This window comes from Protopterus annectens, chromosome 12.part0 (assembly GCF_019279795.1).
Source record: "Protopterus annectens isolate FY-2018-M chromosome 12.part0, PAN1.0, whole genome shotgun sequence".
NCBI lineage: Eukaryota > Metazoa > Chordata > Ceratodontiformes > Protopteridae > Protopterus > Protopterus annectens.
The window spans coordinates 794,361,423-794,389,166 of NC_056746.1; positions in this window are offsets into that span (position 1 = coordinate 794,361,423).

Here is a 27,744-nt window from a genome sequence, read left to right on the forward strand (position 1 = left end):
TTGATCTAGATGAGAATCCCTTCATGATAAGGTGGGCAATGTAGAAGGTCTTCCTAACTACTTTAGCTACATGGGTGTCGAATGACAGACTACTATCAACCTGGGTCCCCAGGTCCCTGATAACTTCTTCTGTGCTCAGTGGATTGCCACCTATTTGGTAGCTAGGGCTAACCTTGTTTTTCCCGAAGGGTATGACTATGCATTTTTTGGCATTTAACTTTACGCCATGGCTCTGGCACCAGCTATCCGCTTCTGTGAGACCCTTCTGAAGGATATCTGTGTCAGATGTGTTTTCTACTATGGCCCAGTTTGCAGTCATCTGCAAACTTTGTCAGCCATAACCCTCCTGTGTTTGCTTGTACTGGAGAAGTAGATGCCAAACAAGAGTGGGCCTAGGACTGAGCCCTGTGGGACACCACTAGTGACAGGCTTTGAGTCTGACATGGCGCCAGCAACTCTGACCCTGTGGGTTCTGTCACTCAGCCAGTTTGCAACCCATCTTGTGATGTATGGGTTAATATTTAAGCTGATGAGTTTTTCAATGATACCCGAGTGGGGTATTGTATCGAAGACCTTCGCCAGATCGAGGTAGGCTGTATGGACTGCCTTTCCCTCATCAATGGCTTTGGTGACTGTTTCAAAAAGTCAACCAAGTTTAAAAGGCATGATCTGCCTTTGACAAAGCCAAACTGGGTTGGATCCAAAGTCTGCAAATTCCCTATGTCTTTATTTATGAAGTCCATTATGATCCTCTCCATGGCTTTGCAGATAAGGCTTGTCAAGCTAATGGGCCGGTAATTTCCAGTGTCGGTGGAGGCACCGCCTTTGTGAAGTGGGACCACAGTTGCAGTGCGCCACTCCCTGGGTACGTATCCAGAGGTAAGGCTCTGATTAAACAGCTGTCCTAGCTGTGGGTTTAATTCCTCATTGAGTTCGTGGAGCACACAGCCGGGGACACCATCAGGTCCCATGGATGCTGTGTTTTTTGCTTTGGAGAGAGCAGTTCTCACTTGGGCGTTGGAGATGTTTGGGGGGCTGCAATCATTTGGTATAGATATCTCTCCTTTTGGGGGGGGGGGAGAAGTTTGCACTGAACCTGTCAGCCAGTATGTTGGCAATGTCCGTAGGATCAGTAATCTTCGCATCGTTTTGAACTAGTTCTGAGCATATCTAGGAGTTTCCTCCCAGGTTTCTAACATAGCTAAAGAAGGCCTTATGATTGTCTTTTGAGTCTTTAGCTATTTTTCTCTCAAAATTTGCTTTGGATGATTTTATGAGAGCTCTTAGTTTTTTACTTATAGTGATCAAGGGTGTCTTATCTTTTAAGGATTTTGCTCTATCTTGTAGTAGCTTCCTCCTTTTGTTGTAGAGTTTGTTTATGGCTGGGGTCCACCAGACTGGACGCTTGCCTTTGGTACAGAGAGTCTTTGTTTTGCTTGGGATTGCCTTATCCATGCAGTCCTGCAGGTGCTGGTAGAAGGCATTTGTAAGTGATTCAGCGGCATGTGTACTGTTTTCCGCTGGCTCGGGGGCTTAAAGGAGACCACACTAGTCTTTAGAAGTGTGAAGTCGGCTTTCGAGAAGTTCTTTACTGTGGTCTTTTTTATTTCAGGTGGGGTGGGATGAGGACCTCCAGCGAGATTAGTTTGTGATCTGATCTCACCAGTGAGGGGTATACTTTCGGTGTTGAACATTGTGCTCCCATGTTCGTGATGATGAGGTCAAGTATGTTATCTCCTCTTGTGGGGATGGTAACTAGTTGTTCCATGGCATTTGAGTTTATGAATTCCAGGAACTTTTGGGCTAGGGTGTTTGGGCTTGAGTAGTGTTCCCAGTCTATATTAGGGTTCATTGGCTATTGTTATCAAAAAATGATCAGTTTTTGAAATCACTCCATTTCAGCTATTTAAATTTATTGGCCATCCTACTGTATTCCACACAGCCAGAATAAGAAGTGCTCACCCCCTTCCAATCTTTCTTGCTATTTTAGAATCAGTGTATCTCCCCTTACATTTCCTAAGCTTGCGTTACCCCCTCTTTCATATCTAACTGCTTAATGCACATTACAACTTTTGGGATATTAACCCATTTTTCCATCTTACCTTTAAAATCTGCAACATCTAGTCCAAGACCACCAATTATTACAGATCCCACATTCTGTCTATCAGTAGTCCTCTTGGGATTAATGCTTCTATTTTGCTCCTGGTGAGAGAAGGAGCATAGGGACATCATTACCTAGAGACTGCCATTGACCAGAAAGCCTGGCAACTGTTTCATAGGTACCAGCTCCGAATTGGTGTTTATATTTTGCTCCTGGCGACAGAAGCAGTACAGAGCATTGATTCTTGACTGCTTCTGATAGGGCAGTGAGTGTCTGTGTTGGGCCTTCCTGATTGGTCTGGTTGTTGTTCATGGCATCATTCAGGAAAACTTATTGTTGTTTAAATTGTTTTTACATGTTTTTTTGTAACAGGAAATGATGTCACAGTAATTGCTATATAGATGGTTCTTCTTTGCAATGTGACTGTCTGATGAAGCAATCTGTTGTATCGTGAAAGTGCTTACCCATTTTTATTTTTACTTTTAAGTTGAATAAAACAACCTACAGCCATGGTGGCTTGGTACTTTGTTTATCTGGATATTGTTTTTTGTTTAAGTGCCATTCCTTTATCTCAGTGGTTTTTTGTTGTTATTTTGAATCATTCAGGAAAAGGCTAGAACATGCCTACAGACTGAATCATCTGGGACAAGAATTTTGATCACTGAAGAGCCTGTGGCCTGCTTCTAATCTTGGGATCAGTGCTACTGTTTTGCTTCAGGTGAGAGAAGAAGCAAAAGAGTGTTGAATCTCAGCAGCATGAAGCTATGGTGAGACCAGTACTAGTAGTAGCCAGACAGTAGCCAATTAGGTGACTCTCCTCTTGTCATCATTTTTGGCAAAGCTAATTCTTTCTTTTCACTAAGTACTGTTTGATTAGCTGCTGTCTAACCTGACTTCAGAATATCTCTCTAAATACTTCATCCATAAATCATCAGGGTCTACTTAATAGTTTCCCTTCAAATGTTTGGCAGTGCCTTATATAGATGCAGACACCTTGAGCTGGCATTTTTCTGTAAAATCACCCTTGAAAATTCACCAATACCTAGTTGCACACAGGGCAACTAGTTTGCAGTGACAAATACTACCCCCGAGATGCAAGCCAGATAATCATTACATTATTTATATTCTCACCACAACCTTCTAATTAATGAACTTTTCCACTATCTCCGTTAACATCTTGGTGGTTATGGACATCCTGAGATGATGTAGAAATTCCCTCATATTTAATCACAACCTGCTAATTCTCAAACAAACTGATAAGGTATGTGAGAGATGTATTTAGAAACTGTCACTGGAGGCAAAGCATTCATATAAAAGCACTCCTAATGAAAACTATGCTGTCAGTAGTACACACACTGCACCCATCACACACAGTACAAAGCAGACACATAGAACCACATATGCTGAGGCACTTAAATGAACCTTTCTAAACCTCAAGACTTCCTAGATGAAGTACACGTAAAAATGCCCTCAGCAGCCCCAAATGCACTCTTTTAAACAACACCCACATCAACACATACAGCCACAATTTATGGAGCCAATACTTCTAAGCCCATAAGGGAAGCTACCACACAGTCCATCATTCTGGTCATTGGAGACTCCATCATGAGACACACTGATGTCCCTCTCACAAGGCTGAGTAAGGAGAAAGTCATAGTCAATTGCTTATCAGCAGCCAGGATCTGCTACATTACGAACACACTCAGGTCATTGGACCACAAGTACCAGTATGACTCCGTCATAGTCCATGTAGGTGTAAATGATCTGAGATGTACCTCCCTAGACTATATGAAGAGTGACATCATGGAGCTCTCAGAGTATGTGTCCCAGGCTGGTATGAGCCTAGCACTGGGCAACATTTTACCTTCTCTGAGGATGATGCTATAATACAAACAGAAGATCTTTATTTTTATTTATTTATTTATTTATTTTACATTTGTTGACCGGGCTAGTCTAGCTGGATTAATGTCTATTTTCAGTAGAGGCCCGGGGAGAAAAGCTCCACAGTAAGACATAATTTTACAAACATAGTTGTACAGAGGGTGTATTTAAAGACAGACTGTAGTACACAACATTTTCATAAAAGTCTAAAACTACTTGTAGCATCAACAGGAAAAAGTACATGACTGACTTTAATAATTGGCTTAGTTTCTGATGTCATTATAACGGGGGTGCAATATTTGTCAGCATGAAAGGAGACAGTCAACAAGCCACACTGCTTTGCCAGGGATGGCCTGCACCACTCCCCTCTAGGCATTTGAATATTAGCTAAAGCATTGTACTCCCCCGTAGTGCCTTTTTAGGTAAAATCAAACTGAAAGTACTTCCAACATGTCAAATCAAAACCAAGAAAATCTAAAGGTGTTACTGCTCAATGTGAGGAGTCTAAACAAGAAACTCCACTCCCTACTTCCTCTCCTCATCCTACAGAATGCTGATGTGAATGCAGTCACAGAGACATGGTTTAAAACCATGGAGAGCACAGTGGCAGTGCACAGTTATAATGCCTTCTACACATTTACACCAGCTACTACGCAGACTGGGATTAAAGGTGGAAGTGTCTAGAGTTACATCAAAAATAAATATACCTTAAGGCTGGTCAAACAGCACAATGTACTTTTGCTTCTCCACATTCAAATCACCATAGGCAAAATCCCATACCACTTCCTTGCAAGGTATAGATCCCGCTATGACCCAGGAAACCCATAACAAGTATTTAAACTTATTGGAAACACTCACTATCCAACCCAGTACCATATTCATGGGCACCTTTAATTATCCCACTATTAACTGGGAACCATATATGACACCAAACATACAGGTGCAGAGATCACTGGGTTTTGTAAACACAAACTCCCTAGACCAGGGGCACAAACATACTGGACTTAGTCTCCATTAATATGGCAGAGTGCTGCACACCCCCACCCCCCCCCACCCCCAGTGTAATGTTTCTCTGTTAAGATCAGACCACAAAACAGTCTTCTCTGAAGTAAAAATAAAACCCAGAACTCCATCTAACCTTGGAATGTTCAGTAACTGCTCTAAGGCTAACTTCCTACTATTAAGTGACAACAAACCCCCATAAGCCCTAAGAACACTGTTGCCTACACAGAACTGTTCACAGAAATCATATACAGTCATCTTAATAGCTGCATAGAGGCAGTTGTACCTACCAGGAAGAAGTACAGAACTAATTAAAACAAAAGCCACCCTGGTAGAATAACATCAATAGGCTGTATAACAGAAGGAGGAAAATCATGGCAAGAATTAGCAAGTGTAGCCCTCAGCAAGACAAAAGGTCTCTCATCAAACTAAACAAACAACTCAGAGGACAAATAGTCTATCAAAGCCAAATCTGAGATAAACTTGACCTCCCAGGGCAAGGACAACCACTAGGCATTCTTTAGCTATGTCTACAACCTCAAAAATAATACACAATTGTGTGCAGAGTTGGGGCCACCTATAATGAACCAGAAGATACAGCAAACTTACTGACAGACAAATTCAGCTCTAACATTACCCCTATCTCCCCCTCAACCTCCCCTCAGGAAATACCATCAAATATAACTCTCCCTACTATCACTAGGGAGCAGGTCATCAATGCTCTCTCTAAGGCCAAGAACACTGCATCGATGGGCCCAGACAATATCCCAGGATGCCTTCTAAATAGGATGAGACATGACCTATCAGGCCCGCTGGAATTGTTATTTAACTGTAGCCTAAAAACAGGCTTTGTATCTCATGAATGGAGAACAGCAAGAGTCACCCCGCTGCACAAAGGTGGGTTTCTACAAACCTGGAAACTACAAACCTATAAGCCTCACTAGTCTGATATGCAAAGCCATGGAAAGAATTATCATGGAAATGATCAATATTCAGTTCAATTCAACTTTATTGTTATATGTACTAGTGACAGCTTCACAAATTACAATGAAACTTATATTCTGTAAATCCTCCGGCAACATATAAAACAGTGAAATTAACAAGAAGAAGTAATCTAAGACCACAAATAGACAATAATACAAATACCAATATTAGTAACAAGATGGTGGCACTTTGTGTGGCAGCAGCCTTTCCGGTTCTGGAGGTGCTGTTTATGTTTTTGTTTTGTGCTTACATGTATTGTTGATCTGTAGGTCTGCTTGCCTCATCGAGTATGTCCAGTTGTCTACAGTCATGATGTCTGTGGCATCCCTAATGTAAGTTTTTGCTTTTTTGGAACTTGAAAAGTAGGGTCTTCAGTGGAAAGTTGGGGCAGATGCAGATGAGCAAGTAAAGGCCAAAACCTGTCTACCAGTGCGACTTTTGGAACTAAATTGTTTTAGTTGGGTCAGAGAGATCTGGAATGGATTAGGGAGCTGATGATGATGGAGATGGAGCTGGTTATGTTAATGAAGTGGATTGTGAGGTTTGCAGGTGATGGCAGTTGTAAGGTCTGTTGGGTCGGACAGTTTGGAATGGGACTTGGATCTGCTGCTCCTGGAGTGGAGTTGCGGCGGTTGTAGCTTCTGTGCCTTTGGTTGGACTGGAACTTGGATGCTACTGGTACTGGAGTGGAGATGTGACGGTTGAAGCTTCTGTGCCTGCGGTTAATCTGGGACTTGGTTGTAGCTAGTGGTGGAATGTGAGATGCAGCAATTGAAGCTTCTGTGCCTTCGGTGGCTCGTTACTGTTGTTATTATTTGTAATTGTTCTGTGTTGCTGTGTCAATGTTTGTGTTTATGTTTTGCTTGGAGGAATGTAATTTCATTCAGCTGTGTACTAGTGTGTGGTTGAATGACAACGTTTTATTTTTGTCTTTTTTGACTTTTAAAAAGAGCACATTTGTGCAAAATAAGCTTATTCCCTCCAAATGTGAACAAACTTAAAATACTGGAGGGACAGGTAGTATGTGAGTTTTATTTAACAGCAGCATAAATATTTTGTGTTGTGGGTGGGTAGTACCCATGATAATGTTTTGAGTCCTCCTAAAAACTCTTTTGTTGTAGATGTCCTCCAATGCAGGGAGTGTTACTTCAATGATGTTTTGCGCATTTTTTATTACTCACTGCAGAGACTTGTAATCCTGTATTGTACTATTCCTGAACCATACTGTAAAAGAGTGGGAGAGAATGCTCTCAGTTGTACATCTGTAGAAGTTACTGAGGATGGTACTGGGCATGCTAAACTTCCTCAGCCTTCTCAGAAAATACAGTCGCTGCCGGCTGTTCTCTACCAAGTCTGTGATGTTATGAGTCCAGGTAAGGTTCTCAGTGTTTGTTATTTATTTAACATTTGTTCTCGTATCTAGGAAGACCGCAGAAACAAATTTCCCCTCATTACAGAGTTTATAGATAGTATTAGAAAAATTAAGGAGTGCAGTAGTGGTGCTGTGGTGAGGTCTGAAACCATGTTGAGAGCTGGCAAGAAGGTTATTGGAAATGAGGTAGTGAAGGAGTTGGGCATGAATACATCTTTCAAGGATTTTAGATATAGTGGGTAAAATAGCAATAGAGCTATAACTGGCCAGTTGTGTAGAATTACCACCCTTGTGCACAGGGATAGTATGTGCAATTTTCCACAGCTTTGGGACATATTGTTCTGCAATAGATCTGTTGATTAGAACTGATACAGGGTAGGATATGGCTTCTACTGTTATTTTTAAGTATTCAGCAGGTAGGCTGTCTGCTGCAATAGTGGTGGATATGGGTTTCTTTAGTAGTCTTTCAATAGTTTTTGTGGCTATAGGTTGAAAGTAGAATGATGTACTATTTGGATTAGGGTAATTGGGAGTGGTTAGTGAGTTAGGATTCTTGTTGTTAATTAGAAACAATATACTTTCTGTGAAGAACTTGATAAATTCTTCTGAAATGGTATTAGAGACATTTGTAATATTAGGGGAAGGAGTTGTAGTTTGGCCTGGGTGAAGGATGAATTTAATTGTACTCCAGAATTGTTGGGGGTTATGTTGGTGCTTTAACTGTAAGTTATTGCAGTAGTTCTTCTTGTCTAGGTTAATCTGACATTTAGCTTTATTTCTAAGTTGCTGGAATGCAAGTTGATTATTATGTGTTTTACAGGAATAGCATAACTGCCACGCCTTATGTCCTTCCTTTAAGAGGGTCCTTGTGCCTTTGGAGAGCCATGGTGTATAGTTATATTTACAGCAAATTGTTCTTGGGGCTGCTGGTATGTTAAGAATGTTGAGAAAGGTTTTATTGAAATATTCTACTGCTGTATAAAGGGGAATGTATTTCAGGATGGTCCAGTTACACTTTTTTAGGGTTGGTATAAATTCTAGAGAGCAAACGTTTTTCTTACTACGTATTTGGCGAAGCATGTTGTGTTTGATGAGATTAGAATGTTGCCTAAGTAGGTAGGTAGACATATATGGTTACTAAGACTGTCAGGCAGACAGACATAATGTTGGTTGGTAGAGGTTGGGTTTATTGGTTAACATCCAGTCTAGTGTAGATTGGTTGCTTGTTTTTTTATCTATCCTGGTGTGTCCCTGGATAAGTTGGGTGAAACCAAATAGGTTAATGATGTTTTTAGGGGTGGTGGAATTACAGGAGGACCAGTCCACATTGAAGTCACCCATTATGATGGTTTTGTGAGCTATGGTGTTAGATATGGTTTGAAGGACATGCTCAACAATGGGAACATTATTGCCAGGTGGGGTGTAGATGACTATAATGGTAATGAATTTATTTTGGTTAAGTAGAAGCTTGGTTGATGAGATATAAATACTTCTTAGGTTGGGTATGTTAATATTTACTGGTACTAGTGAGAGGTTAGTCTTGTATATTACGGCCACCCTAAATAGGCTGTATCCAGTAGGGATTATTTCATTGTCAAATATATGTGGCTTAAGGCAAGTCTCAGTGAAGGCAGCTACGTCAGGGGAGTAGTGAGATAATGTAGCATGTAATTCCTGAAATTTGTTTACTAAGCTTCTAAGATTTAGATTAAGGAGTAATGTGTTAGATATGGAATAGATTGAGTAGGTTTTGTACTTATTGAGGTACATAGGAGTGCTATATGGACAGGGATTAGGATGTATATCACCACTAATTATGAGCCTCGAAGTGGCAGTAGCTAGCGTATGTAATAGTTTGGATATATATTTATGTTATTTGAAGAGCAATGGTTTGGAGTTAAGTTTTGCATAGGTCAGTTTATTGATGGTTTGACTGGTTTTAGCAGTATTAATGATAGTTGATGCAATTAGAAAATGGATGAGCTTGGGCAGTGCTGATTGAGTAGAAGTAGCTTTGTGGCTGGTGAGTGGAGGAATTGGGATCAGGTGGTAAGATGTTAGGTGGGCAGTTATGGATAGTGTGATGAAGGTGATAGTGCATATTAAAGCAGCTGTCATGATTATGTAGTATTTGGAATGGCCAGGAATATAACTGAATTTGAAGAGAGAGATAGGATTTATTGTGGAATAGCCTTTTGTAAGAGGAATAAAAAATTAGTGTTACAGTTTTAAGTTGCAGTACTAGCAGAGTGTGTTAATTTATGTTGCTACTTTTGCCTGAGTAAATGAATTGGCTGGATAGTCTAACTGGTTGGCTTTTGGGAGTGAGAGTCATTAAGACAGAAATAATTGTGTGACCATCAGGGGTGGGTGGGAATGGGGTCAGGGTAAGGGAGCGGAGAGTAGCCTGAGTAGAGCCTGAGCGGAGTGAGGGAGGAACAGTGCAGGCTGTGCCACAGGTGATTGTGTCCCAGAAACAATCTATCATACACCTTTCAGTCAGGTATGTGTAAACTTCCATGCTAGCCTACTTCAGTAGGATATTGCAGTCCTTAACAGATTATATAGGAGAAAAGCAAAAAAGTAAGAGAAGGAAAGGAGAACAGGGCTGTGACTAAGGGGAGCAAGGTCCTGGATAGCAGCTGAAACAGTGGATTAAACCTAACAGGTTGGAGGAAAAAGCTGTTGCTGAATGGGAGGGGGGGATTCCAGTCATGTGCTGTCCAGAAAAACAGATAAGCCAGTGTGTTATACAATAATAGAAGGGAAGTAAGTCATACAGAGTTAGACATACAGTGCAGACTTCTAATTTATGAGGGTTTTGAAAAAAATAATTCTGCCCTTTTCTTTGGGAGATGTGCAGTGAAGGCAGCCACTTGTGGCTAGGTATTTTACGACACTCACAATAAACACGTGGGTGATTCAGGGGCTGGAATAGATAAGACCCAGGAAGTTAATGAGACCAGTCACAAGTGGAGTCCCTCAGGGATCAGTCCAGGAACAGCTCTTTGTTGGCATTAACTTCTCTGTAGTCAAGGCCAACGTCAAGGTCCTCTGGCTGATTAAATTTGTGGATGATTGCAAATTAGGAGCAGTGACAGAATTCCCCACTGACACAGATGTTCTCCAGGAAGGGCTGACACCAGCAAATAACTTGCGTCAGTGCCATGGACTAAAACTAAATGTCAAGAAATGCATAATAGTATCCTTCAGGAAGTTATCCACCTCTGGTAACTATCATATTGACAACAAAACCCTAAGAGTCGACCTAGTAGTCAGGGACTTGGGGACACACAGAGACAGTACTCTAATCTTTTGACCATTATGTGTCTACAGCAGTTAGGAACTCATTCTATGTTGTGCAACTTATAAACAAAGGTATGGTATCTAGGCCCACAGAAGTCATTGTCCCACTGTATTCAGTATTCATCACATCTGTCATTGAGTACAATGCCCCCTTGGGATGTACCTAACTAAGCACATCCAACATCTAGTATATCCACAGAGATTTCACACTAAAAAAATACAGGGCATAAGTAACATGCTCTCTGCAGACTGCCTCAAAGCCCTATCCCTGTATTCTGTCTCCTACAGGCTGTTAGGGTGAGATCTATGTCTGGCATACAGGGCATTGTCAGATCCCACCCGTATGGGCATCATGCATATTTACAAAAGAAAAAACACCATAATTACCTCTTCTAAAAACTTAAACCTTGCCTGTGATATAAATAGGACCTGCTGAAGGGAAAGGTATGTATCCCAGAGACTACCCCTTCTCTGAAACAGGCTCCCCAGCCATGTGAAACAGAGCTCCTCCCTAACCCAATTCAAGTGTAACAAGAAATTCATCCCTGGTTTGGCACCTTTGTCTCATATGGACCCAGGCAGCCTGTAAGTGGTTCACCTTCCAGGCCTCTGCTTCTAAAGGTTTTATCTCCCAAACCCCTGCTTACACTTATCAAGGGGTATCAGAGCTTGTCAGAGATTTAGGATGTCTGGCTAGGCTTAAAAAGGTCCTTGTGGTTGTTAGCCTACTAAACACCTATAAACCTATAAAGATGAACATGAAATGAGCTACCAAGGGGTGCAAAGTACAAGGCATAAATTAATGGGGAAACAAGATAAGAGAATGATTTGTTGGAGTAAGTGGTGGCTTCAGGCTAAGTATACATGTTGGTGTGATGTTTGTCATCTGACTGCAGACACACAATGTGGAAAGCATAAGGAATTAAGGAATTAAAAGGACACTAAACTTGTTTCTGTTTCACTGAGGAATAGTAATGTGTTAAAAGCACAGCATTATGGTACCAATCATGCTTTATAAATTGGAAAAAGGCACCAGTAATTTTATAGAAAGCCTAACTGAGGTGTCGTTGCAAAGAATATATATATATATATATATATATATATATATATATATATATATATACACATACCAATAATTTTATAGAAAGCCTTAACTGAGGAGTTGATGCAAAGAATATATATATATATATATATATATATATATATATATATATATATACCAATAATTTTATAGAAAGTCTTAAATGAGGTGTTGATGCAAAGAATATATATATATATATATATATATATATATATATATATATATATATATATATATATACATACAATTATATCATGAAATACCAAATTACTCAACATCGATCAAATCTAAAATGATCAAAACCTAAAAAAAAAAAAAAAACTAACTTTTTACAGGAAGCCAAAATTACTGTACAGTGGAGTAATGGCAAATTCCCTGCTGTGTTGTGACACGATTTCCCATAGAAGTCACCTGGCAGGCTGAAACACACTGAAACCAAATTTTTGTTTTCTTAGTGTTCACTCTGATTCTCCAGCACAAAAACATTCACTCTTCTGACTGTTCACTGTTATGAATTGTTAACCATAGATATATAGACATACATATATATCTATCTATATATATATATATATATATATATATATATATATATATATAAACACATTTGCTCTATTGTTGCTTTGTTTCTATGACAGCACTAAAAGTGCTTGTTGAATAAAAAACAGAAATACTGAAAGAATTCAGCAATACACCAAACTGACAAAAGCTGGTTATTGTTCACGTTTGTGGTAGCTTATCTAAGAGATGGAAAAATGAGCACACTAAATTGACTTGATTAGCTATCCAATTCCATATTTTTGTGTTTAGAAGAAAGCATGTACCAAACCTGCAGAAAAAAGTAAAGGTGCATGGATTCATGACAGCCTTGAAGAAGCACTTATACTTCCAGCACATATGAAGGAAGCTTTAGACATAATAACCAGTAAAACAGCAGACCACAATTTTATTGTGGACATATGTAGGAAGAAAAGCAAGTTATGATTCAGTAATCACAAAAGGAATGCACAAAAGGAAATCATAGCACAAAGTAAGACGCACAGTGAGCGCAGCTTCTAGAAATGGTGTCAACGTGGATCAGCCTGGAGCAACATGATGGGCTTTTTCTGCCACAAGTTTTTTTTATGTAGTGAAGTAAACTCACTTGTTATTTTTGGTCTACCAACATCTTAATCCACTACAGAGATGATAAGTGGAATAAAGTAGTTACAATGTTTGTATAGATTATGTCTATATAAAACACTCATTGCCATTTTAAGAGTAATCTATAATGTTGCCCATTTATAAATGTACATACGGCATAATGCCAGTGGCGGCTCGTAACATCGGACTGCAGGACTGCGGCCCCCCCAGCTGTGTGAAGAAAAAGAAAAGACAACTTGTACAATAAAATATTTTTAAATTAAAAAACTGGTTGACTTGCTGTAAAAATGAGTCTGACTGACTCGCAAAGTCCCAGAACTCGAACTGCGCATGCTCGTTGCTCGGCGAGTTCCGGGTTTTTGTTTTTTTTTTTCTCTAAAGCTGCCTGGACCGTCTCAGACTGCTGTAAAGGTAGTCCGGACTATGGAGAGTTCTGAATCAGTGTGTGATGCCCAGAAGTCTGTGCAGTAACCGCACAGTAAAGTGGAAGGGGGGCGGACTGCCATGTCCACAGTTACGTATGTGACATGGATGGCTGGATGGCTACTGACTGGTTCTCACTCCCTTTTTTGGGAAGAGACTGAGAGCGAGAACCAATCAGTAGCAATACTACTACTTTGGTTAACTTCGATCGGACAGTGAGGCAGTCACTGAGCTGACTGATGAGATGGCATATTTAGTTTTTCTTGTCTCTCCTTTGGTATGGTATGTACGCATTTCTAATTATAATTAATAATAATATTATTGGAAGAAGAAGAGCTACTGGGGATGAAGTAAGTAACTAAACTAGAATAATATTAATGAAACCAAAAGGAGCAACTAGGCTGATGCAGAGTCACAAGTAGAAATGAAAGGCAAAATCCTCAGGTTAAAATCCAAATGAAAGGCAAAATCCTCAGGTTAAAAACCCTCTTTTTTATATAGGAATAAATTAAATTTAAGGAGAATGCTATGTTATTCAAAAAGGGATGAATGGTCAATGCCTTTTGAACACACAAAACCATGTGGACGCTGTAATTATTGTAATTCTCTTGACCCCAGTCCATTTTTTGAACATCCTGACATGCACACTAACTTTAGCATACGTGCTGTAGCTACCTGTGATACTACTCATATAGTTTATTTGGCAGTGTGCCAAATATGTGATGCATTTTATGTTGGCAAAACCAATCGTCGTTTTAAAGACAGGATAAGAGAACACCTTTACCACATTAGGAAGGCTTCACCCCACAATGCCTTAGCTAAGCACGTAGCCCAAGCAGGTCCTGAACATTATTTCCTATTTAGAGCTCTTGAGAATATTAAACCCAGTATACGAGGAGGTGACATTAGGAACCATACTGAGAGTAAGGAGAGTATGTGGATAGTTAGATTGAGAGCAGATAGGGGTCTAGGTCTCAATGAGAGAGCCTCCATTAAACCTATGTTAAACAAACGGAGGAATGTTTGTGGATTTTATAATAAATGATGGAACATATATGTTTTTACCCCTTGTAATAGATTTCTTTTGATATATATATTTATATATACATATTTATTACAGCATCTTGAGTGTTCATGGAGAGTTTTTTATATATATGTTTTTTATATGTTTTTTATATGTTTTTTTATATTCATTTTATACATCTCAGCATGCTTATATGTGCATATATCTTTAAGCTTAGAGTAACTCATGAATATGTAACAAGAAGCAGCCAATAGGAGATGTTTTAACTGTATAAATGTAGCCTATGTACTTGAAGGTCTTTGTTACATGATCTGATGAAGCTCAAATGAATGAGTGAAAGCACTTATCTGACCTGCAGTGGAATTAAAGTTGGATTTTAACCTGAGGATTTTGCCTTTCATTTGGATTTTAACCTGAGGATTTTGCCTTTCATTTCTACTTGTGACTCTGCATCAGCCTAGTTGCTCCTTTTGGTTTCATTAATATTATTCAAGTTTTTCTGGAGCACTGGGCGTTTATCCTGTTTGTCAGCAAGTGGTTTGTTCCTGTTTAAGTAACTAAACTAACCAACAGCAACTTGGTTGAACTTGTAAGGAATTAGTCAGTATGAGTCAGCTAATTAGAATAGTATTGCATGTATTATTTTTGTAAAATGGTGTTTCAGAACAGTGTAATTTCTTTATTCTTACTTTATCTCTTGGCTGAACCTAAAATCGGTCCACTGTGATCAATGCTTTTCCCTGGTTAAGAAATTTAAATTAATAAAGGCATAGAGGCCGCATTTTATAGTCTTGGGTATCTATTGAACTTACAGTGTATAGTTGGAAGCCCCATTAGATGGTGTTTTACAGATGACTCCACAATACATATAATTTAATATTTGCTTTAACACAGAGAAGGATTTTAGAGATTAAACATAGATTAAATATTAGATGTAAGTTTATGGTATTACCTAAGGAAATAAGTACTTTGAGCCATTTAGGGCATCATCTTTAGTGTGTTGCCCTGTTTAGAATGCAGTAAGTTTTGAGACAGTTTTTAATAAGTAGCATTGCACCTATACTAGTCTTAAACTGAGTTGGTTAATGTCGATTAATTATGTTGAATGAAATCTGAGGGTCAGTGGTCATCCTTAGGCCATGATTCCATGATATATAACATATCTGATTTTGCAATAATTAGCCATGTTGCCACTTGATTGTACTGTTTACAATGAATAGTGTTTGACCCTTTGAGTGATTTATAGCAATGTTTGTACCCATGTGAGCTGCTGAAGTTGAGTCAAAATTAAGGTGGATGACTGCTGTTTTTCTGTGAATAATTAAAGGCTAGTGAATATAGCAGCAACCCTGAATGGTTCTGGAAAATATGAATTTGTATATGGATTTGTTTTTAAATGCTAAAAGTTCACAAAAATTCATATAAGAATAGTACCTTCTTACATGGCTAGCATGAAAAAATCTGTTTTCTATAGATTCATTTTCAACCAAGAAGCAATGCTCACCTCTAGCAACTGTGGAGACTTGTTGTTTTACAATGCAAATGGCAAAATCTGACCATGTTCATTACCGTAAAGCTTTTGTGCACACTCAGATTTTTTTTATTTCATTAAAAAGCTCTATATGGTAAATCAGGAACAGAACTTTTTATTTAGTTGGAACTATATTTAGATGTCATTCATTTCTTAGAACTGAACAAACAGCTCCAACTTAAGGTCAATATATCACTACAATAATGAGTGTACCTCTTATCTGACTTGCATGAAGATAAATGCATTGGGCAGATCTGCATGGATCAACAAACACAGCTAACTTTGTAAGCCTGGGGTGAGCAGCAGAAAGTTGTTATTCTAGGATCAGTCAGTAAACACTTAATGTTGTAGTCTCCTCTGACTAATCTGAAAATGGTAACAATTTTATTTGGACTTTGGATATCATACAGTTCATTAAGTTGTTACTGGGTATTCATACAGCTCATTACGGCATTATTAACAAAAATTTTTATTGATGTTCAGAACTAGCACTTAACCTGGAATGACAACATTTATAATATTTTTTTTCATGACTGGAACCAACCATGTGTCAGCGTCTTCAGTTACCCGAATAACAGAGAAATAAGTACCAAATATTACAGCAGAATTTATAGCAGAATACAAAAGGTCTTTGACTCCATGGAAAAGGAAAAACATTTTTTTTCAAAGAGACAATTTCTGCAGCCACTGATATCAGCCATGTGAATTTCTAACTGTTGTCTTCACATACTGAGTGCATTTGCTATTGTGTCAGTGTAATAAAATATAAGCTGCTTTATATCAATAATGAGATATCTCAAACGTGACATAAGTATGTGCAATCCATATTATATTAGAAACAAATAAACGTGCTGACTCAAAAATATGCAAGCATGAAATATTGTAAGGTTTTCTTTTCTGTGCATAGCATACATAACAAGAATACAGTTTGGCAGTAATCATCATCAGCAAAAGCAGTTGTATCCCCCATATTTTAACACTATAAAACTGCTTTAAATATTAATGATGGCTCACATAATAATTACAAGGGAAATTAAGATTTTAATGAGAGAATGAAAGATGATATGCAGCTGACAGATAATGTATTCGGTCTAGTTTCAAATCTTAGGACTTGTATTAAATAGGACAGTTTCTGAGAATAATTACTCACATTTTTTATCTACTTAAATATATTTTGTGCAAAAAATGCATTCATTTTAAATATAAGCACTTCTAAATGTATTATAATACAGATAAAAGGCTTTGTCAATTAGACGTAAGATGATAAATAAATGCAACAGCTTTTGATGGGAGTATTAACCAAAGGTGGTAAGCTGCTAGGTGACTTTGACCCTATCAATAACATACAGGTGTGTGTTTTGGTAATGCATTATAGAAGTAATCAATAACTGTTCAGTAGAACATTCTGTGTCCTACCCTTTTTAACTTGGTTGTAGTGTACAGTGGGTTCTGTTTACTGGAAAAGTGCTGAATTGAGATGCATGGCAAGAATGCAGTGAGTCAATAAACAGACATAAATAAATGTCGCCATAAGGAAGAGAAAACACAGGTTGTTGGTTTACTTGAAGAGAGGCACTGACTAATATGCAGAAAAATAACAAATGTAGACAGAAAAATTGTTATATGGCGAGTTTTGCAAAGTTTCGTGATAATGCTCTTGACTTTAGTTGAGTAGTTATATATGTCATTAACTGTACATATACTTGACATTTGAATGTTTTTGAAACAGCAAGGAACATCACAGAATGTAAACCACTGTGCTGTAATCATCCTGTTCTGTAATAGAGAGGCTCTTGTTGTCATATGTTTAACTGCATTTTCATGCATGCTATCAGTTCATTGGTGAGATTATATATTAACTTTGTTTTAACTTCTTTGGTATGTAGTTATGAGACAAGTGACTCTTTCATTTTTTTAGTGGTATTTAGCATTGGATTTCTCCTTTGCTGAGATGTAAACCAGAGGTCTTGCTTTATTTCATTTTCATTGAAGCAAAGGCAGAAAAGTTCCGATAAAATATATATATAATGTGTGTGTGTGTGTGTGTGTGTGTGTGTGTGTGTGTGTGTGTGTGTGTGTGTGTGTGTGTGTGTGTGTGTGTACAGATTTTCGCAGAATATCCAGATTTTTGCATCGCATTTTTGGTCCATTTTTCATAAAATTGTGGTTTTCTGGCAAATTAGTGGCAAATCATTAAAGATTCAAGTTAGAAAATAATGACAGACATTTGAGGTTCAGATTTCATACCCTTCAGAAAATTCATACTAATGCAAGACCTACTATGTTATTATATTTCTAAGTCTGTAAGAGCCATATTTAAAAACTGTTCTTATTTTTGGGCTTTTGCCCCACTTTTATTTATGGCTTTGTCCAGATTTCTTGCTCTGAGGTTGAGAATATGACAAATGTGTCAGGGCCATCACCATCAGCCAGAGACATTTCAAATTGTGACTTTTACCCCACTCCCTCATATAGTGACTTTGGATGTGTCTAAGCAAGGCAAGGAGCAGTTATTCAGTCTAAGTGTGCAGACAGAGTATCCCTCCATCCAAGGTAGACACAAGTACATTAGCTTTACATCTGTCCTTGATTGTGCAGAATGTTCTGGTTTTCTGTCATAGTTTTATACTGTTGATTTATGCTTCTTCTTATTCAGAAAAGGCATGTTGCTGCAGTGCCTGTTGTTGTTCTGTTTAAGTAACAATGCTTTAATGACCCTCAGGTAAGCTTGTCTGAGATTGTAAGATGTAAGTAAGCTTTAATAAGCATAGTGTTAACGAATTACCAACACTGAAAGCATTTATGTTGTTGCCATGCAGAGAATATTTACTTAACTAGATAACGTGTAAGCCTTAGTTATTGAAAATTTGAAATGCATATGACAGTATTTGTAATAAAGGACGTGGCAGTCGTTTTCAGAATTAGTGTATATACATGTAACAATGTGCTGTGTATAGTATTCAGCATGCGCCATTAGTGACTGAGCATTTATTTCATGTAAATTGGTAAGCATGGCCAACATCGATCCCACTGTGCCATAGCCACACCCATTTCTAGTTGACCACACCCTGTCTCATTGGCCCCACCCATTCAGCTGTCTCCTGCAGCCCCCCTTTGATTTGAAGTCAACAGCCAGCACTGCATAATGCATCGCAGTTTCTAAGTTAAGAGTGAGTTAGATGTGTGTTGCTGAAGCACTAGCATCATTTTGGTTGAGCTACCACACTGTTATGCATAAAAATTTTCTGTTTTACTAAACTGATGATGTAACCTGACATTTATAATGTGAATAGAAAAGATTTCTAGGTAACTAGTGGTGCATGTTTCTGACATGGTATCAGAACCGTGATCTTCTTGATGAACAAAAGCCAAAAAAAATGCCTTTCTACTTATTAGACTATATTCTAACGCCTTGAGTGAATCCATAACCATAGAGTGGTTATTTTACTGAATTTAACCCTTTCAGCACAAAAATAAATGAATTTCTTCACCAATGAGAAAGTTTAACACCCAAGAGCTATTTGACTTCTCAAAACCCTTTTGTTGGCCTAGCTGGAAACAGAGGTTTACACAATTTTGGGTGGGCAAAATTAGATAAAGAAACATAGGAAAACCAGTTAATTATATTTCTCTGTGCAAGGGGCATGAATAAGATGCCATATGCAGTTCCTTTTCATTTGCAGAAGGTGCGAATGCTGAATATGAGTTAGGCACTAGTAAGCTCAATGAGGACTTTGTGCCAAAAGGAAATATCATGCTTGAAAGGGGATGTTTCCACAGATGTGTACCATACCCTCTCAACTGTGCAGATTTTCGCAGACTATTCAGAGTTTTGTCTCATATTTTTGATCTGTTCCTCATAAATTTTGTGATTTTCTGGCAAATCACTGGGATGATCTGTGGATTTAAATCACTAAATAATGATATACATTTGAGTTTCAGACTTCATAGCCTTCAGGAAAATGCATGCTAAGCCAAACCCTGTTATTCTAGCATTGTCCTAAGTTTATAAGAGCAATATTTAAAAACTGTCCCAAATTTTGGGCCTTTGTCCCTCCCATTCTATCAGGCTTCGTCTGGATTTTTGTGCTAAGAGGTTGAGAGGTATGAATTGTGAACAAGCAAAGGGTGAATGTGTTGAAGCACTTCTAAGAGAACTATATCAATTGGCTGAAAACTGTGGGTTTAATGGCACATGATATAAGCAAAAAAGAGAGACATTATTGTGATAGGGCATGCCATAGTAGAACTGTCTCAAAGGTCACAAATTGCCAAATAGGTGGCATGAGGTATGACTCATCTTCATCATCATTATCAACCCCATTTGTCACATTTTTCTACATGAGGTCAGGGTGTCGTGTCAACTGCCATCATTTCTGTCAATTCAGTGCCACTGTCCTTCCTTTTTCAACAGTTATGCCTGACTGTCACAGGTCTTCTCTCACAAAATCCATCTCTTTGCTGCAGGGCCGGCCTTAGCTGAAATGGTGCCCTAGGCGAAGTAGTGCTCTGGCGCCCCTTAAGCCCCACCTACACCATTCTCATGAAACACTCCTATTTGAGCCACACCCACAGGCAGGTTACTCCCCAAGAAAGGCATTCCAGTTATTTCCTTCAATTATTTAAATGCATAGGAAGAAAAGATACCTTGCAATGTAGTTTAACTGTAAGTGAAGGAGGAATTTTTCCTTAATAAACTTGCTTTATCTGTTCACATCTGTTTATCTGTTATCCTTCACACATATTTTGCTATAAAGATCATGTCCGCAGAACATAGAAGCCCATGTGCCTTGTTATAAAGGGTTGCTTAAGTTAATCTAAAAAGTTTAATTTACTTTGGTGCAGGCGAGTGAGTCTTACAGCTCAGTGAACATAGAATTACAACCTCTCTCCTCCCTATGTACAGTAGCTTAAGCCTCAGGGACTTGTGGGAACAGTACATACAAGGGAAGAATGAGGTTTAAAGGAAGGCAGTATTTGAATGAGTTATGTAATGTTTGGCTGACAATGACTGGATAGATTATAAATGATGTTTAATGTTTGCAACTAAAATCATGTCAGTATGATTTGTGACGTATGATATTTGCAACAAAAATTATGTCAACATGGTTTATTTTCCTTTATGTAAATGTATGATTGCCTATGTCATACATGATAATTTAATAAAGATGTTTCTTGTAAATAATAATAATGATAATAATTTTTAAAAAAAAGTAGCGTAGGTTTGTGACTACCCATCCAGTCATCAAGACTAAGCTTAAAGGTAGTTATAATAGCACCTTTGACCTTGTGGGTCCTGTGAGGTGGTTGGCCACCCAGCGTACTAGATAGGGATTAACACAAATCTGTGTTAAATTTTCAATGATGCCCGAGTGGGGGATTGTATCATATACCTTGGCAATGTCAAGGTTAAGTTGTATGTATTGACTTTTCCTCATCCAGGGCCTTGGTGAGGGTCTCAAAGAAGTCAACTAGGTTCAGTATGCAAGATATGCCCCTGACGAATCAGAACTGGGTGTGGTAGAGTGCGTGGAGATTGCCTATATCCTTGTTTACGATGTGCATAATGATACTCCCATGACTTCACAGATCAAACTGGTCAAGGTGATGGGGCGATAATTTGCTGGTTCAGTAGTGGCACCACCTTTATGCAAAGGGATGACAATGGCAGTTCTCCACTCTTCATGAATGAAGCCTGTAGTTTGGCTCTGGTTGACTAGGGTGCTCAATGCCGAAGCTGATTCTTGCTGGAGATGGTGCAGAATACAGCCTGGGATACTAGCAGCTCCCATAGAAGCTGTGTTCTCTGCCTTGGAAAGGGTCTTTAACACTTGATCTACAGAGATGTGAGGTGTGTGGAAAGTATCTGGGATGTTGACAGGGCCTTTTGGGGGTGCTAGGGGGGTGAAGTTGGCATGGAACCTATCAGGCAGCAGGTTGGCTAAGTCAGCAGGATCAGTGTAAGTGGTAGCATTAAGTACTAGTTTGGAGCCAAACTGGGCTTTGTCATGGAGGTTCTGATCTTAACTGAAGGACTTGTGGTTCACCTTTGTTATGGTGGCTACTTTCAACTCATATTTGCCTTTGCGGGTTTTCGCTAGTGATCTAATTTGATTCCTGAGACAGAGGAGGTAGTTTTTCCTATGTGGGATTTGTTCATTTACCCCTGGCAGGTTTGTGTTTACTTGAGGAGCAGATGTTAGTTCTGTTAGCTATGTACCTGCAAAATGGATGGATGGATGGATGGGATGGAATGGATGGCAAACCTACAACATGTTCATAGTTACTAGGTATCTTCCTCAAAAGGAGGACATTTTCAGGACTGCAGCATCCTCCCACTTAAAAATACAAGACAGCACAGTATCAGCTATTCATCTATATACTGTCAGAATAGAAGCCACAACCTTCTGCATTAAAAGCAAGCATACTATCTGTTGTGCTACTAGAAGTGCAAACAGGTGTGCCACAAGCAGAACTGAACTTCTCTTCCCTGAAGCTCTCAGCTCTCTGTAAAATCCACTTGCATGCAACTCTCTCTCGAATTTGCAGCACTAGAAATGTGGAAAAAGCCAACATTTACTGTCAGGGTAACAAAGGGCTGACACCTGGGACAAAGTTCAAACAATGCTTGTCCAATGTTAGACAATTGCTAGAATAAAATGTGTTACCAGGCATTTTTGGAAAGATAAGAAACTGAAAATCCTTGCACTCCCCCTCCCACACACACACTGAGCACTTCCCTGCTGCATCCCCCCCCCCACACACACACACACTCAGCCCTTCCTTGCCTGCATTGCCCCACACCCACACCCATACTCACCCCTTCCTTGCCTGCACACCCCCCCCACACACACACACACTCAGCCCTACCTTGCCTGCATCCCCCACACAGACACTAACTTCCCCCTTGCTTGCATTCACACACACACACACACACACACACACACACACACACACACACACACACACACACACACACACACACACACACACACACGTCCCCCTTGTCTGCATTCATGCACACACGTCCCCTAGCTTGCATTCACACATACACGTCCCCCTTGCTTGCATTCACACACACACACACACACACACACACACACACACACACACACACACACACACGTCCCCCTTGCTTGCATTCACACACACACACATGTCCCCCTTGCTTGCATTCACACACACACACACACACACACACATATCCCCCTTGCTTGCATTCACACACATACACACATCCCCCTTGCTTGCATTCACACACACACACACACACACACACACACACACACACACACACACACACACACACACACACACATATCCCCTTGCTTGCATTCATACACATACACACACATCCCCCTTGCTTGCATTCACACACACACACACACACACACACACACACACACACACACACACACACACATCCTAGCTTGCATTCACACACACACACCTTCCTTGCATTCACACACACACACACACACACACACACACCCCCCTTGCTTGCATTCACACACACACACACACACACACACACACCCCTTGCTTGCATTCACACACACACACACACACACACACACACACACACACACACACACACACACACACACATCCCCCTTGCTTGCATTCACACACACATACACACACACACATACACACACACACACACACACACACACACACACACACACATCCCCCTTGCTTGCATTCACACACACACACACACACATCCCCCTTGCTTGCATTCACACACACACACACACACACATCCCCTTGCTTGCATTCACACACACACACACACACACACACACACACACACACACACACACACATCCCCTTGCTTGCATTCACACACACAGACACACACAGACACATATCCCCCTTGCTTGTATTCATACACACACACACACACACACACACATATATCTCCCTTGCTTGCATTCACACACACACACACATATATCCCCCTTGCTTGCATTAACACACACACACTGTCCACCTTGCTTGAATTCACACACACACACACACACACACACACACACACACACACACACACACACATACACACACACACACACTCTGCCTCCAGGTCTACATAACATCTTAAAAAAGTAATACTGCTCAATAATGCCTTCAGAGTAAAGTAACAGTGGTAGCATCATTGCTTCACATATCATTATTCATTAAAGTTGCAGTTCAGAAGACCAGAACATAGCAGCTAAAGAATAAAATATTGAGAATGGAAGGTAGAAGCATTTCCCCAAAGGGGGATCCGAATGAATTAGCAAAACCATTTCTGGTGCCTGGACTGTGTTCTGAGGTAATGATTGTGATGAATAAATACTACTGTGCACTCAAAATTGTTTACAGTCACACACATATACACCTTCTCTCTGCTCACACATAAGCTCACTCAGTAACACACACACACACACACACACACACACACACACACACACACACACACACACACACACAAACACACACACACATGCACCCCTTCTTTCTGCTCGGACATAGGCTCACTCGGTCATTCATTCACACACAGTTGTACAAGAACAAATGGCTTGTTTAAATTATGCGCGCGAATGGGGAATGTTTTTACATCCGCATTGGATGTGAAGTTTATTTATATGCATGGTCAACTTGCACCATGTGCTTCTGTGTATTTCCATTTGCAAAAAGAAAAGCTGAAAGGCAACCAAAAAATGTGGATAGCAGTATGGTGCTACTAGACCAGCTTCAGGGGGTTGTACAGTAGAAAAAAGTACTGCTCACAAAACAAAAAAAAAAAACGGACCAAATAAAACATTTTTAAAAACACAACATTCGTCATAATTCTGTACAGTTGAGAAGTATAAGCATGAGCCAGCAGCACAATTACCATTGGGGTGAACATGAGCACTGAATAAATTGCTTTCCCCAAACAAATGACAACATTCTGATATATGTGGTAAACTCGCACCATGTGCTTTTCTACGGTTCCCAATTTCTGTTTTCAAAAGAAAAAAAATAAACCAATCAGAAATGAGAAAAGTAGATTAAAGCGCATAGTGTGAGTAAACCAGCAGCACACAAGGGATACACAGGAAAAAAACAGCAGACAATCAAATATGCAAACCTTGTAGAGCAAGAGGTCTAGACAAAAAAAAACTAGAATCTAAGTCTTTCATTATCTTACAATTAGACTTTCTAACTTCAACATGCTACAAATTCGCAGGGGCGGCTTGTCCTATCGGACTGCTGGACTGCAGCCCTCCCACCTAGAAAATAACAAAAACAAAATCTGTAAAACATAAAAACAAAGACTGCCTTTACCAGCAGTCCTGATATGGACACAGAGGTAACAAAGGTACCCAACAATCATTGCTGTGAGGTACCAGGAATCTGTGCAGTGACGACCACACAGAACAGAGGAGCTCCGGACTGCTTCAGCTGCAGTCAGGACCAATGAGGAGGACTGAGCTGCTCTCGCGGGACGTTTTCAGTGTGAGGGCTTCGGGTAGGTGTTCGGAGGATTGTGGGCTTGCTTGCTGTTCAGTCGCTGGATCAAAGGCTTCATGGATTGGTCTGTTTGTTCAGTCGCTTGCTTGCTGTTTGGGTGGTTGCTGGGCTTCGTCTCGCGGTCACTGGGCTTACTTGGATCAGTCAGTCTGTGGCTTGCTGTTCGGTTAGTCAGGTGTGTGTGTGTGTGTGTGTGTGTAATGCCCAAGTTACTATATACTGGTGGCTAGAGAGAGCAAATGGTGGTGGTGGGTAGAGATACTCAGGCTTGAACCCTGTACCTTGTATGCAGGTGTTAAGGACCTGAATTCCCTACCCACCACCATTTGTAAAAAAAATTGCAGATTTTTGCCTCATATGTGATCTGATCTGTTCCTCATAATATCTGTGCTTTCTAAATACTGCAATGCTTGATATCTGATGGTGCAGTGGTAGCATTGTTGCCTCACAGCTGCAGGTTTTCAGGTTTGATTCTTGGCTGGGGTGCCTTCTGTGTGGGGTCTGCATCTTCTCCCTGTGTTTGTGTGGGTTTGCTTTTGTCTCCTCCCATGTTACAAAGACATGTCTGCATTAATTCTTCCTGGGCCTCTGCTGAAAATTGTTTTTTTGTTCCAAGTCAGATTGTCCTGATTAACAAATGTTAAATAAAATTGACAGGCATTTGAATTTCAGACTTCAGGTTTCTAAATGTTTAATTCCTTGCATATTTGATGGTGCAGTGGTAGCATTGTTGCCTTGCAGCTATAGGTTTTCTGGTTTGATTCTTGGCTGGGGTTCCTTCTGTGTGGAGTCTGCATCTCATCCCTGTGTTTGTGTGGATTTTCTCTGGTGTCCTGCCATTCTACAAAGACATGTGTCTGCAGTATTTCTAACTGGGCCTCTGCTGAAAATTGTTTTTGTTCCGTCAGAAGTAAAACTGACATTGAATTTCAGACTTCATATTCTTCAGAAAATGCATAGTAACACAACCTTTTATTTTAGCAATTTTCTAAGATGAATATTTGAAATTTGTCCTTATTTTTGGGACTGTATTACCCCATTATTGGCTTTGTCCAGTTTTTTTGTGCTAAGGTTGACAGCTATGGCAAGAACGGAATTCACTGAATATGTTTGAGGTCTGTATTCCCTCATTACTGGGTTTGTCCAGGTGTTTTGTGCTAAGAGGTTGACTGCTATGGTGAGAACTGAATTCATTAAATGATAGCCATTTAAGTTTCAGTGTTCCTCTCTTTCACAAAGCAGCCGATTTGGCATAGTGGTATGTTGCTCTGACTGTTTTGCACACAGACCTTGGCAGTAAAATATAAGGTGATAACGCAGCATTTTTCTTTCACAAAGCAGGTGATTTGGCATAGTGGTATGTTGCTCTGACTCTTTTGCACAGGGACCTTGGCAGTAAAATGTATGGCAGTAACACAGCATTTTATTCTAGCAACTTTCCAAGATTATACAAGCAATGTTTAATATGTCCCTGTTTTTTGGCCTTTTGACCCCCCCCCCCAATAAATTTGGCTTTTTCCAGATTTCTTGTGCTGCGAAGTTGAGATGCAGTTGAGTATTGAGTAGATTTTACAAGGAGCTGAGAGCTGCAGGGGAAGAGAAGTTTAGTGCTGCGTATGCTAAGTCAGCTTGCATTGTTAATAGCACAACAGGTTGTATACTTGCTTTTGATGCAGAAGGTTGTTGGTTCTACTCCCACAAGGGGTGAATGCTGCCGTACTGAAAAAGTTAAGATACTATGAGCCTGTTATCAGTTTGCCATCCATTTTCTATTGCAATATTACTAGCTTATCATTTTTAATGTAATATAGGCAATTTATTCCTCAAGGGCATCAGACACTTTATTTTTCGATGAAACCATGAAATATAAAGGTGTTTGCTAGCAGCAACCTCTTCATTAGTTGCAGATTTATTTAATGTGGAATTATTTAGATGACTTTTTACTTCAGAGATTGTGCATATTTACTGATAATGGTGGACTGTAGAATTGTGCATATTTACTGATAATGATGGACTGTAGAATTGTGCATATTTACTGATGGTGGACTGTAGAAGTTTGAGTAGACTTATGATGGAAATGTTCTGAACTGGGCAGTTTTGTCATTATTGGTGCATGCATTTTGTTTCATTGTTAACTGGAAAAATGTTCAAAACAATAGGAAGGTGTATCAAAGAGCACATGTATGTTTCATATGCAAGGGGCCTATGATTTGAAAACAGCCCAGAATTAATCTTTATCTGCCACTGGTAAAATGTATTTTGTTTGAATGTGAGTTTCAATGCTGTTTCAATGAATGTGAGTTTTAAGGGCAGAGAAGTTTTAATGCTAAGTTTGTTTATCAGATGTCTTAGTGTTTGTGCTGTAAAATGCAAAATAAAACTTTCAAATGAAGTCCAA